Source organism: Astyanax mexicanus, chromosome 19 (assembly GCF_023375975.1).
Source record: "Astyanax mexicanus isolate ESR-SI-001 chromosome 19, AstMex3_surface, whole genome shotgun sequence".
Taxonomy (NCBI): Eukaryota; Metazoa; Chordata; class Actinopteri; order Characiformes; family Acestrorhamphidae; genus Astyanax; species Astyanax mexicanus.
The window spans coordinates 7,639,223-7,652,485 of NC_064426.1; the positions used below are offsets into that span (position 1 = coordinate 7,639,223).

General features: G+C 35.3%; 1 protein-coding gene across 2 annotated transcripts in view; it reads right to left on the minus strand.

Annotated features, from left to right (window-relative positions):
* Positions 1-8,066, minus strand: part of sgsm3 (small G protein signaling modulator 3) — a 35,872-nt gene extending 27,806 nt beyond the window's left edge. For both annotated transcript variants that reach the window (XM_022671666.2, XM_022671673.2), the window contains exon 1: positions 7,885-8,066. The gene's annotated coding sequence lies outside the window, so the exon portion shown is untranslated. The remainder of the gene's footprint in view (positions 1-7,884) is intronic.
* Positions 8,067-13,263: the final 5,197 nt, after the last annotated feature.

Consider the following 13,263-nt stretch of genomic DNA (forward strand, 5'->3'; position numbering starts at 1 on the left):
CTAAAGCTGAGCAATATGCCCTAAAATGGTTCAAAACCAAATTTAACTTTATTTTGGTTTAACTTCAATTTCTCCTTTGGGGTTCATGTGAAACCAGAAACAAGATGGCAGACCATACCATTGTTGTAAATTGTAAGAACATACTGTAACTATTAGAAAAAATTCTCAAACATATTGAAAAAAAAAATTGGAACAGTCAAAGATTTTTTAAGCCCACATCACTTAGCTCTACAGAGAAAATAAGGCATTTAAAAGCTGGGACACCTTTAAAAACTGCTGATATTTTCACCGATGTTTCCTCTGATTATCAGTCGACTCCTTGAGTAAATCTGTTCACAAATCAATGATTTCAAACTTTGTTTACAAGCCCATGCGTTGATATCACGCTCTGACCTCGTGTAACACAGCCGGGGGGAAACTCAAGAGACAGACACTGGATTATACTTTAGAACATGTGTTTGTGACTGAAAACATAAATAAAGCAATTAAGCAATAAAGTAAAAGAATCACAGAAAGTTCCTGAGAAGAAACATTGAAAAGGTGCATTTTATTGTTTTATTCATGGATCCTCACTGGAGAGCGATGACGCTGCAGTTCTTAGAAACAGTAGAATTTCTTTTTAGCCAAATATATGCTTTATGCTGATGTGTTAAGGAATTATAGGGTTAAGCTGTGAAAATGACAATTTGCGATTTTAGTGTCACACTCCTCCAGCACTCTCTAGTTATTCTAAGCTCCAGCTGTTTTGCAAGGAAGAATGGTAGGGGTGTCATGTTTAGCCTCAAATATGTTAATAGTTTTGGTACCTTAAGGAGCATCTTTCTCTCAGATATATCTTTGTTAAATGAAAAGTTTAAAGTCTTATTTTCCACGTTTAACTGTTATAGTAGGATAGAGTTCAGTTTGTTAAGGCTCTAATTGTTCTATGATTTTGTACATGACTGTTCCTGTATTTTATTATTATTTATTTTATATTACTGTTTTAATAGTGCACACTGCTGCTACCAAAAAAGCCACTAGATGGCATTACATATATATCTTAATTAAATTATTTAAATTTGACCATTAGTGCCTTATGTGGTGTATTACAGATCACTTGTATCACTTTGCATCACTTATATCAAGCCCACCTTTTGAAATAAGATATTGTAAATTTGATTAATCAAACCAATGACTGACCATAGACTAATCTAAAACTGGCATAGGCCTCTCTGCTGTAAACCAATGGTGGTGAAAAAAGAGAGAAAAGTAAGAGACTAAAATAAGCTACAGTTTTCACACCTAGTGTGTTTTATATAGGTATTCCAAAAATGGGTTACATATTTTTTTTTTAAATCTTCAAATTACCAGACAATATATATCTGAGCCTCTTAATATGCAGCATATTTGCAACTTCTGTAAGCCACATTTTCAAATGTTGGCGGGGTATCCAATTTCCAAAGTCTTAAAATTATTATTATTTTTTTTGGCAATTATAATCCCATATGTAACAGCAGTTTGTATACAGCAATCAAAAGCCATTGAGAAACCAAACAAAGACATTTCAGGGTCAGGAGAAATTCTTACATTATACACCTATGAGTAACAATTAAATATATCACTCCAGTAATTTTGAGTAGATTTGAAAAAACAAAGACAAGGTCATGTTTTATATTTTTTGACTTATATTAGGTCTTATTTTTATTTTTCCAAAACTTATCTAAGCCTGGAAATTGCTATTTTCAAATTCCATGACTTTTCCAGGTTTTTCATGACCATAAGAACCCTGCTCTGGACTATAGGAATCAAGAAGTTGGCGTTTTTTAAAACAATAAAAAAATACATTGTCCTTAACCATAAATTTGAATGAATTCATTAATAAACTTGATTTATCGCCCAGTTCTAACACATGCTTTATAATTAGTGTGTCCATCTTGACATAATATGAACTTCAGAGCCTTCTTACACCCCAACTCATCACATAAGAGTAGTACTGTTCCCAGGGTAAACTGGGGATGAGGGGAGCACACAAAGAGCTTCATTTACAGCAGAGTAAAGAGTGAAGTTATAAAGAAGAAAGGCTCAACAGATGATCAGTCTTTTTTTTAAGAGTTTTCAATCTAATCTCTATCTGCGGGGGATGGCGGGGCACAGCCTAACATGGGGTAAAATGTAACCAGCAGAGTTGAGTTAACACAGCACAATAACTGAAGACCAGGAAGCAAGAGATAAGACCATTTCCTTGTTTCTTCAGTTCATAATGTAATTAAGAAAGGGCAATTAACAGGAACAGTGGAGATCAGGTTGAGGTCTGGAAAAACAAGACGTTTTTTTTGCTACAGAGACCTGCTGAATAATGCTGAATAAAGTGCATACTATGTGCTTTGTAAAGAGGATCATTAGAATATAAGAAAATATTAACCCTCCTATTATGTTCATTTGTCAGGAACAGCAATGGTGCTCTGGGGTTAATTTGACCCGATGCATGTTTAATTATCCAAATGATGTCTGAACCAAAAAAAAAAAAATCCTATAAAGCTGTGTAAATATTTAATTACTAACTCCACTATTAATTATTTTATCAATATTTAGTGCAATGGTGTTTCTTCACTCTAACAGGTAATGGTTAGGAAAATTAGGATAATTCACTTGTTTTTCACCAAAAAAAACTTCCATGTCCAAACTTTTTAAATGTTTCACTACTTTATTACTTATGAAAGAACACAATTAGTTTTACATTACATTGAAACATACCATTGCATTTGTTGTTTTAGTTTTTTTTTGCAGGGGGTGGTTGCAAATATATGAGATTAATCATTTTCATATAATCAAACTATTTTTTTCTAGATCTTCAAACTATAAAACAGGTAAATTTGACCCGTAACATAACAGGAGGGTTTTAAGAGAAGCATTATTTTGGTTAATAGGGCTGCAACGTTTAGTCGATATAATCAACAATTTTGCTTTTTTAAATTTGTTGACTACAAATTTCATTGTCGACTAATCGTTAATTTGTAACAGTACCATATCACACTGCTTGGGACAGAAGCACAATGGAAAATGGGTAAATGGCTCACTCACTCACACAGTTTACACTCAACTTAGTCTGTTTCTTCAAAAGTGCCCAAACACAACAGATTAAATATTTACTCACTAAATATCAGTACTTTCCATGTTTAAACTACATATAGACTTTTTATTGCCTTTTAAGTCTCATGTTCAGCTTTTTCTATTGCTTTTAGAAAGAAACAGAGGACATGGCAGAAATAATTGTTGATTAATCAAAAAAAATATAATCAGATTAGTTGACTATAAAAATAATCGTTAGTTGCAGCCCTAATGGTTAAATAATTTAACAAAGCATATCAGTCCCTTTTAGAATAACTGATCAAATACATTTGGATGATATGGCCAAAATCTACAGTACCTGTCAAAAGTTCGGACACACATTCTCATTATTATATGTCCTTTATTTGTAGTTTTTTTATATTGTATATAAATATTACAGATATAAAACTATGAAGGAACATATATCTAATTAGGTAGTAGGCAAAAAAGTGCTTGGCCTACTTAAACACCCGACATAAAAACCCAATTCAGTTGATTTTATAGAAACGAGTCGGAGCGCAGAGTGAAGAAAAATAAGTAAATAAGAGCTCAGCGCCTCTAGAACTCATTTAAGACAGTTGGAGAACCATTCCAGGTTCTTCCTTGTGAAACTGGACGTTCAAATGCACTCTAATGAATCGGTGAACTGTGATAATTCGAACCAATTACAGTTCCAAGTGAGAGTTCCAGCTCATGGGATGATGAATCATAGTATTTACATAATCATAGTATTAACACAAAGCCAGCTATTTTGCTAAATGTAACACAGGCCAATGGTTAAATTGTAACTGTAATATGTGGCAGTAAAATAGAAATACTGGCATCTCATTCATATCTTGCAACCAATAAACAAACCATTAACTAACCTTCTATAAAAACAAAACTGAAAGAAAAAAAAAGAATGAAGGTTCATTTGCATTTAGGGGATTTAAAAGCTTGTACTTCCCTGTTTATCTTCCTTGTTCTTGTACTCACAACCTTCTTTCAGTATTATATTTGGAAAAGCATCAGCATGCTCAGTTTAAAATGAGCAGTGGAAACCAGCAGGTGTTGTTTTGTGATATCTCCCCCATCTTAGTGTTCTGTTGGAAAATTACTGGGCTGTACAATCACAACTAACGATCAGAATTTGTAATGCCATGTTGGTTACATGATTGGTCACAGTAATGTAAATCATATGCTAGGCGACTTGGAAAAGACTCTAAAAGCAAGTCACAGTTTTTTTCATCACAGACAAGTCACAGGCTAACATTTTGCAAAGACTGGGGATCTTGCAGTGCCACTATTTGTAAGGCTGCAACTAGATTCTTTCTGAGATTTTTTCCCATCATGCTTCTGGTGGAATTTAATAGAAGAGAAGCTGATTTAACAATGAAGCAGAAACAGCCAAAAAAAAAAAAAAAAAAGATAAGACACCACATAATGAGCAGATTTTACCATTGGGCCTGTCACGATAAGGATTTTTTCTGAACGATATACTGTCCCAGAAATTATTGCGATACACAATATTTTTGTAATTTTAATTAGTTAGGGAATTGTATATGCATTTCTTCACCTACTTTAGTCCACACTGTTTGTATGGAGTCACAGTTATTAAGGCATGACTGGCTAAAATACTGTTTACTGTTATATATGTGAACAAACGTACAAATAAACACAATAGATGATATCACGATTATCAAAAAAAATTGAGATTATGTTCATTTAATGTATGATAAATCGATATTGCAATTACTGTGACATGCCTATGTACCATGTACAATTCCGCAAACATTTCCCACGCTTGCCTTGCAGCTTCCCGTAGCTCTTCTATTGGTCTCTTACGTTGTTCATGTCACTAGTTGCATGAGCCGAGTCTCAAGACTTGATAATAGTAAAATGCCAGGACAGGAAAAAGACTGACTTAAACCTACAATTCTTACCACCTTACACTGAACGATCGAGATGACGCGACTGCAACTCAACTCTAGCAAGACTTTCATTATTTAATCCAGACACTGTAAATTTATCTGTGACAGTAAAATCGCTTAAAAATGGTTTGGTGTAAGGTTGGCAAAAGAGAATGCTGATGCTGAGTTTTGCTCCGATGGTCCTGCTTAACCTGAAAATTTACAGGTAAGTTGAATCAGGTGTGCTTCAGCAGAAAAGATACCAAACAGTGCTCACGTAATCAGGGTTCCAGAGAGCAAACCTGGCAAAGTGATCTTATTCTGCTTGGTGGATATGGCTCTCCCTCTCCCCTACATCATTCAACACAATTTGGCTTGTATCAGTTAACTGTTGAAACCTAGGCAGTTAATGTTCTCCTTTTAAAACATACAAAAAAATGGAAATAATTGGGAGATGTGATGGACCCAAGTAGGGGTGTGCCATATCATATCGTACACGATTATATCTCCAACATTTTTGAATATTGTAAACGATATTAAACCCTGAAATATCGTGCCATATCACCCACCCATCAGAGTACGACATTTTTGCTGTTTTTAGCAAAAGAAAAATTCACACTGTTCTCATTTCCCATTATATATCTATATCTACTAGAGACAGATTATATCTGTACAGTATCATTAATTTTACTGCTGTACTGGATTTATGGAGATATATCGTGTGGATTATTAGTATTGTGCAGTAGTGTGTTCTTGAAAAAAAAATTATCAGTGTTTTGTCATATCGCCAAGAGTACCGCTATCGCAAAAATACCATGAAATATCGTGATATTATTTTAGGGCCATATCTCCCACCCCTAGACCCAAGAGAACACACGCTTGCATTCACCCTGCAAGATGAAGTTCTGGCAAATTATCTGAAAAAGGAGAGACCGGAAAAGAAATAGGTGAAACTCTAATTTTCCTGTTAATTACCGCTTTCAAAAACTCAGCAGGACCCCAAACCCACCCTGAGACAGAAGCAGGAACATTGATTCATTCTCTGAGCTACACAGGGAGGCTAAATTAGCCAGTGTGTAAGAGAGGGAGGGGGTCAAGGGAACACTGTAAATGACTCACTCGAAGTGTTGTGATTACAGAAGCTCAAGAAGGAAGGAAGAATGGAGGAAAGGGGGGATTTACCACTTTGATGTGGCTCAGCTCATTAAAGAAACTTGATCAAGCCAAAACCATTCAACTGATCAATGCAGCAGACTGGGATTTGACATTAGAGGTAATTAACTTATGCTAATACACACAGGTTGCTCTCCAAAGTGAATAAAGTAAAAACAATTAATCAGGTTTAAGTGGATTAAGTGCAGCAGTGTGTCAAACACTGAAACTCTGCTGCTTCCAGCAGGAACTTCTGGCCTGCCCTGTGTCCTCAAAGAGAAGGGCGTGAACCTGCATGGACAAACAGTACCCAACCTTACCTGCTTTATGCAAAGAAGCAGAGAGCAAGTGTGTAAGCATTACCAGCCCACATGAACACACACATCTCTACTACCACACACCCATAGGGCAAGTATTTCAGGTTAGAAACATACTACAAGGAGAAGACTCAAGTAATTCAGTGATTTATAAGTATATTAAAAAGAATACATTCTAAAGTTAAAATCTAAAAACAGGCCAAAAATGTCCAAAAAAATATTTTCTTGATTATTGTAGAAAGAATAAAAACAGTAAAACAATACAACTTACAGATTACTCCAATATTGGCCGCATTATGAATATCAATTCAGTGTGGAATCATTGACACCTGAAGAAAATTCCTGTATTTCTTAATATTGTAATATATAACCTCAACAAACAATATCATTCAGCCATATGTAGCTTTCAATAGCAAAATGAATAATTTACACATTTACACAAAGTAATATAGAAAATCAGGATGTACAGAAATAAACTGCTTAATTAGAAATTAACTGCAACACAATTTGTTTAAAAATGTAGCCTTAAAAGGTCAAATACAAAAATACTAATACTATACTTCTAAACATTACACTGAGCCTTTATATCTACACACAATAATATTTCATTTTAGTAATGAAAAATGATAACAAAAAAAAAGAATAATATAATGATTATAACTAGTTTTGCTTTTTACTGTGACTTGAATTGTGTTTTTTTGTTGTTGTTTATATTTGCAGTTTAGATGCATGCACTATATATTGCATTCGGGATTTTTTTTATTACATTATATTATTTTTATGTTTTATGTATAATAACCTTAACCCCCTATATGGCAGTGATTTTATAAATGCTTTAGAAGTTAAAAAATAATCACCACTGCTAGCTGGCCTAGCTGCATAAGCTGCCCTTTTTAGCCTGAGCAACTAAAAAAAAGGAAACCAAAATCTAAATTTGATGTTTTTTCTTTGACATGTATATATCATTACATAAAAAATAAAGGGATGGTGTAATAATGAAAAAGGTCGTGCCTTACAAATTGAATACCCTGATATGAGATCAAGATTATGACATATAGCCTGGTTACATATTTTTAAACACAGCAAAACTGCAAATAATAAGCGTTACTAAAGCAGACAGTCAGGTTTAATATCTGAATAAAGTTGCTGCATCCTGAGCGTTTCAGCCTGCTGGAGGAGAAACAGCGAGTCAACAAACCCTGGTTAAGAAACACAACATACAGCTGGCTATCCGAACCAGACCATAAACCCCAGTCTTCAGTTAAAATAAAGATGAATATATCTGCTATTTTCATTAACTGTCGATTTGTCAGCACACCTGTCTCTTATTTTAACCGTTAGCTCGGCCAGATAACTAGCAAGTGCAGCAGCTGGTAACGCTACGTTAACGGTTAGCTCTCAGGCTAGCTAACATCCCTCAGATTTTAACGCTGTTTTACCTTTTAAACCATGTTTTTCTCTGTCCCGAACACCTCCTCCGTCCTGTCCAGTTGTGTATATATTTTCTAAATGGACCTCAAGCTTTAAAATGTCCGTAAACTAGATATTTTACTGCTAATCTCCGTATTAGCTTCAGGCTCGTATCACTGAATGACTGGTTTTGCGTCACGCACCTGTTCGTGCTCCGCGTCTCAGGTCTGTGTCCCTCCGCTTTGAGAAAGTAGTCCGCACATAAAGACGACTTACATAGCCTTATGCGACTGTTTTGTGGGTAAGTGCCATCAAATATTACACGTTTATGCACCTAAGTTTTTATTTATGTGAACTACAACAGTAATGTCATGTCTAGAGTTGTTTACGTGATTTCTCTTCATCATCTTATATCCCTCCGCCGTGTCTACAAAAGCTCATGACGTAAATGATGCCCGTTTGCTGATGTGTTCATTCATTTTCAGTACAAGCTTGACTGACGTGAATATTAGTGTTGATTCATCCAAGTCGTGCCTGCTTCATTTCTGTTCATGACATCATTTTAGGGCATTAGTTATGTTTTCTTTTACTACATCCAGAGGTCTGATTTATCTGTGATTCTTTATTCATCCGTTTATCTTTAACTAAATGGTACCTGTTGCTGGGTGATTCTGTAGTGGGGGGGGATAACTAATTACATAATTTAAATGCAGGTACTAAACTATTTTTGAAAAGAGGACAAAATGAGGGTGTAGTGTGATATCAATCTAGGCAAAATAGATAAACTTCAGTATGGATAAAATGTAATCTACCTTCTGAACTCAGCAGCAAGTGTTGCTGTGTTATATTATGTTACATAATGAAAATAAATGATGTTATGTAATTATATATTAAATGTATTGCTTAGCTATTATATATTTTATTAACTGCAGAACCAAAATGTCCATTAAAATGACACTTTTATAGTTATTAATTATATTATTTAAACTTCAGGAGGCCTTCTTTGCTGATTTGTCCATGTATCCAATCCAAATTTCAAACTACTCTGCTCACAAAATTATAAAAATTAATCATTCATTGAAAAAAAACCCAATATTTTTTACTATCCCCATTCATTACCAACATTTTCCAACATGATATTAAATGAAATACCTTATCCTAAATATCACTAATTACAAAAAAACGACATGTAAAATGATTTTATCTGAATGTATGTATTATATATGTCTTTTGGGTATTGTATGATGGGGCACACAAACCAATGCAATAAGAAAATACAGTTTAGTACGCAAAAATAAACTTACAAGCAACGAAAACAGTAAAGACTAATATATAATAAACAACACATGGATGATGGTCCATCCATCAAAACACAACACTTCCTCCAGACAATTTCAGACCCAACTCAACATTTGGCATAAAACCACCCAATCTGGCAACATTTTGAGCAGTTGTATGCTGTTAATTTTACATGTTTCAATTATGTGTAGATTATGTTTCTAAACACAGAGCTCAGCTCATGCGTTTATGGAGTTTTAGACACAGTTCAGCCATTTTTTATTCTTTTGATTACAAAATTTTGGTTTTATTTAATTGCAGTATGAACCAAAAATATTTCATGTTTTATCTCTTCAACTTCATTTCATTTGTTAATATACACCCATTCCTGCATTTCAGGCTTGCAACACATTGCAAAAACAGTTGAGATGGCAAAGCATTTACCACTTTGTAATGTTGTCATGGAAGTGTTTGCGGTGTTATTTTGTCCAAATCTTCATGCAAACACATTTTAAAATATGAAACAGAAAAATGTCCATTTCAAAATTCTTCACACATTCTTAATTAGAAACAGGTCAGGACTGCAGGCAGGCCAGTCAGGTACCCATACCCTCTATTCTACAGCCATGCCTCTGCAATGTGTGCAGCATGTGAATTTGCATTAGTTTGCTAAAAAAACATATGGAGGTCCCTAGAAAATATGGATTTAAGGACAGCATGTGTTGCTGTAAGGTAATAACAGTCTGGCTGGTCCTTTCCATTGCTGGATTAAATGTAATAGCATTTCTTCTAAGAAAGTTCACAATACCCATTTTCACTGTGTATAATGATCAATTCAAGATTTCTCCGAAAAAACATTGATGCTTATGATTTCTTGTCACTCTTAAATGTTTCAGATAATCAACAAATGTAAACATTAGTCAAAAGCAACACAAATAAACACAACATGAAGTTTTAAATGTTTTTTTAATAAAAAAAAAAGCAAAGCAGAACAAAAGATGCTCAAGAAGCAAGATATCACGCCAATATCCAATAGCCATTTCTAAAGTTTTGGGACTACAGTGAACCACAGTGAGAGCTATTATCCACAAATAGCAAAAACGTGGAACAGCAGTGAATCTTACCCAAAGTGACCGAGCAACCAAAATTACCCCAAGAGCTCTGCGACGACTCATTCAAGAGGTCACAAAAGACCCCACAACAACATCCAAAGAACTGCAGGATTCACTTGCCTCAGTTAAGGTCAGCTTTTATGATTTCACCATAAGAAAGAGACTGGGCAAAAATGGCCTGCACGGCAGAGTGCTGAGACAAAAAGCAAAAAGCTTTTTTCTGAGCAAAAAGAACATTAAGACTTGTCTCAATTTTGCCAGAAACATGCTGATGATCCCCAAGATTTTGGGAAAATACTCTGTGAACTGACGAGGGAAAAGTTGATCTCTTTGAAAGGTGTGTGTCCCATTACATCTGGCATAAACGTATCACCGCATTTCAGAAAAAAAAAAAACATCTCTAACGTGATGGCCTGGGGCTGTTTTGCTGCTTCAGGACCTGAAAGACTTGCTGTGATAAATGGAACCATGAATTCCGCTGTCTACCTAAAAGGTACTGAAGGAGAATGTCCGACCATCTGTTTGTGACCTCAAGCTGAAACAAACTTGGGTTCTGCAGCAGGACAATGATCCAAAACACACCAGCAAGTCCACCTCTGGATGGCTGAAGAAAAACAAGGTGAAGACTTTGGAGTGGCCTTGTTAAATGCTCAGACCTGAATCTTATTGAGATGCTGTGGCATGACCTTAAAAAAGACGGTTCATGCTGGAAAACCCTCCAATGTGGCAGAATAACAACAATTCTGCAAAAAAGAATAGATCAAAATTCCTCCACAGTGCTGTAAAAGACTCGTTGCAAGTTACCACAAACGCTTGATACTTTTTCACGCAGGGCCATGTTGGCTTGTTGTTTTTTCTCTTTAATAAAATCTGCCCTTTGTCTTTACTTGTGTTGTCTTTGACCGATGTTTAGATTAGTATGATAATCTGAAACATTTAAGAGTGACAAACATGCAAACTATTAGAAATCATGAACGGGGCAAACACCTTTTCACACCACTTTATATGGCCAACATTTTGACTTAAACTTAATGTGCCAAATTTTATATGACATAATATGAATATGAATTGTCACAAATTGAAATGTGCAGTTGTTATGATATAATTAAATATATTTGCTTTATCTATGGGTGGTCATAACGTTTTGGCCCATCAGTGTAGTGTGTGAATTATATAACTTTGAATAATGTGACAAAAGCTGTGATGGCATCAGACACTGCAGTATCAGTCATGACAATGTGAGTAATGGTAACTTGACCCAATTATATTATAGCTGGGAATCGTGTGGCATGACTCTAGATAGATAGCATATGAAATATGTCTTTAAATGTTGCATGTGGCATATTAATATTAATGTAATGTTCGCAATAATGATACAATACTAAAACCAAAAACAGCCAGTTCCACTCCAGTCCTAAAGGTGTAAAGAGCTAAAAAAAAACATTTTAGTGTCAAAAGCACTTGAATAAAACACCTTCAATTTTCACAATTGCTCTTATGTAACAGGTAACTGATTACCTGTAACCCACCCATACGCACTGTGACCACTAGGTGTCACCCCATAGTAAATGTACTGTAGGAGGTTCTAAATGGGTCACCAAGCAGGACCTCATTACAGCAAGGAGCCCACGGGCTACTCCTAAATCTATTTTAGCCAGGTCACACTTCACTCAATATCAGAGTGGAAATAGAATATGGAGGATGTGAGGACTGGGACGGCTGGGAGATCAGAAAGGGAAACTAGTTGTAAAGTTCACTCAGACCGAGACTTGAACTATATGGGTATGTGGTTCAAGGCTACACCTCAGTTTTTGGGCTAAAAAACTGTCCTGAATAAAATAACTACTTCCTAGAATACAGCATTAGTAAGACTCCAGCCCTGCAGCTCATACAGAATTCATATTACAGGGGAAAATCTGAGGCTTTGAGGCCTTTTTTAAGCCGTGGCTTCGCTTGTGGCACAAATCCAACAGTGCAATTTATTAGATTAATTAGCCGGCCACAAAGCTGAATGAAATAAGACTGGGAGGGGTGGGGGTGTGGGCTGTGTATATATTTAGTATCTAGAGTCTACTGTAATCTGATCCAATAGTTTATTTAAAGGCTCACATCACAGGAAAGCACATTATTTGTACATATTTTAAAATTGTATGTAGCATATTATAACAGTACACTATTTCTTGGCTTTTTAGTATTTGAAAAATCGAGGCCGAGACCAGATTTGGATTTCAAAATAAAACCTTTAAATACATTAAAGTATTTTTTTTGTTTATCAAAATGATGCTTAATATGTGTCTCTTCTAAATCTTAAACAGAAGTCATCACATGAAGTCACACATTCATTTTTATTATAAAATGTGAAAACAATCTCAATTTGCCCTCAAACAAATATAAAAAAATTAAAATGTATGGAAAGGAACATTTTGATTCACGTAAGCGTAGTCGCTAGCTTAGTTCTTCGTTAGCTAGCTCGCCGCTAGCTGTAGTTATCTCCCTAATATCATTAGTGTGTTAGCTAGCTCATTGCTAAGGTTAGCTAGCTCGCCGCTAGCTGTAGTTATCTCCCTAATATCATTAGTGCGTTAGCTAGCTCATTGCTAAGGTTAGTTAGCTCGCTGCTAGCTTTAATTCTCTCCCCTGATAACATTAGTGTGTTAGCTAGCTCATTGCTAATGTTAGTTAGCTCACTGCTAGCTGTAGTTATCTCCCTGATAACATTAGTGTGTTAGTTAGCTCATTGCTAAGGTTAGTTAGCTCGCTGCTAGCTGTATTTATCTCCCTGATAACATTAGTATGTTAGCTAGCTCATTGCTAATGTTAGTTAGCTTGCTGCTAACTGTAGTTATCTCTCTGATAACATTATTGTGTTAGCTAGCTCATTGCTAATGTTAGTTAGCTCGCTGCTAGCTGTAGTTATCTCCCTGATAACATTAGTGTGTTAGCTAGCTCGTTGCTAAGGTTAGTTGGCTCGCTGCTATCTGTAGTTATCTCCCTGATAACATTAGTGTGTTAGTTAGC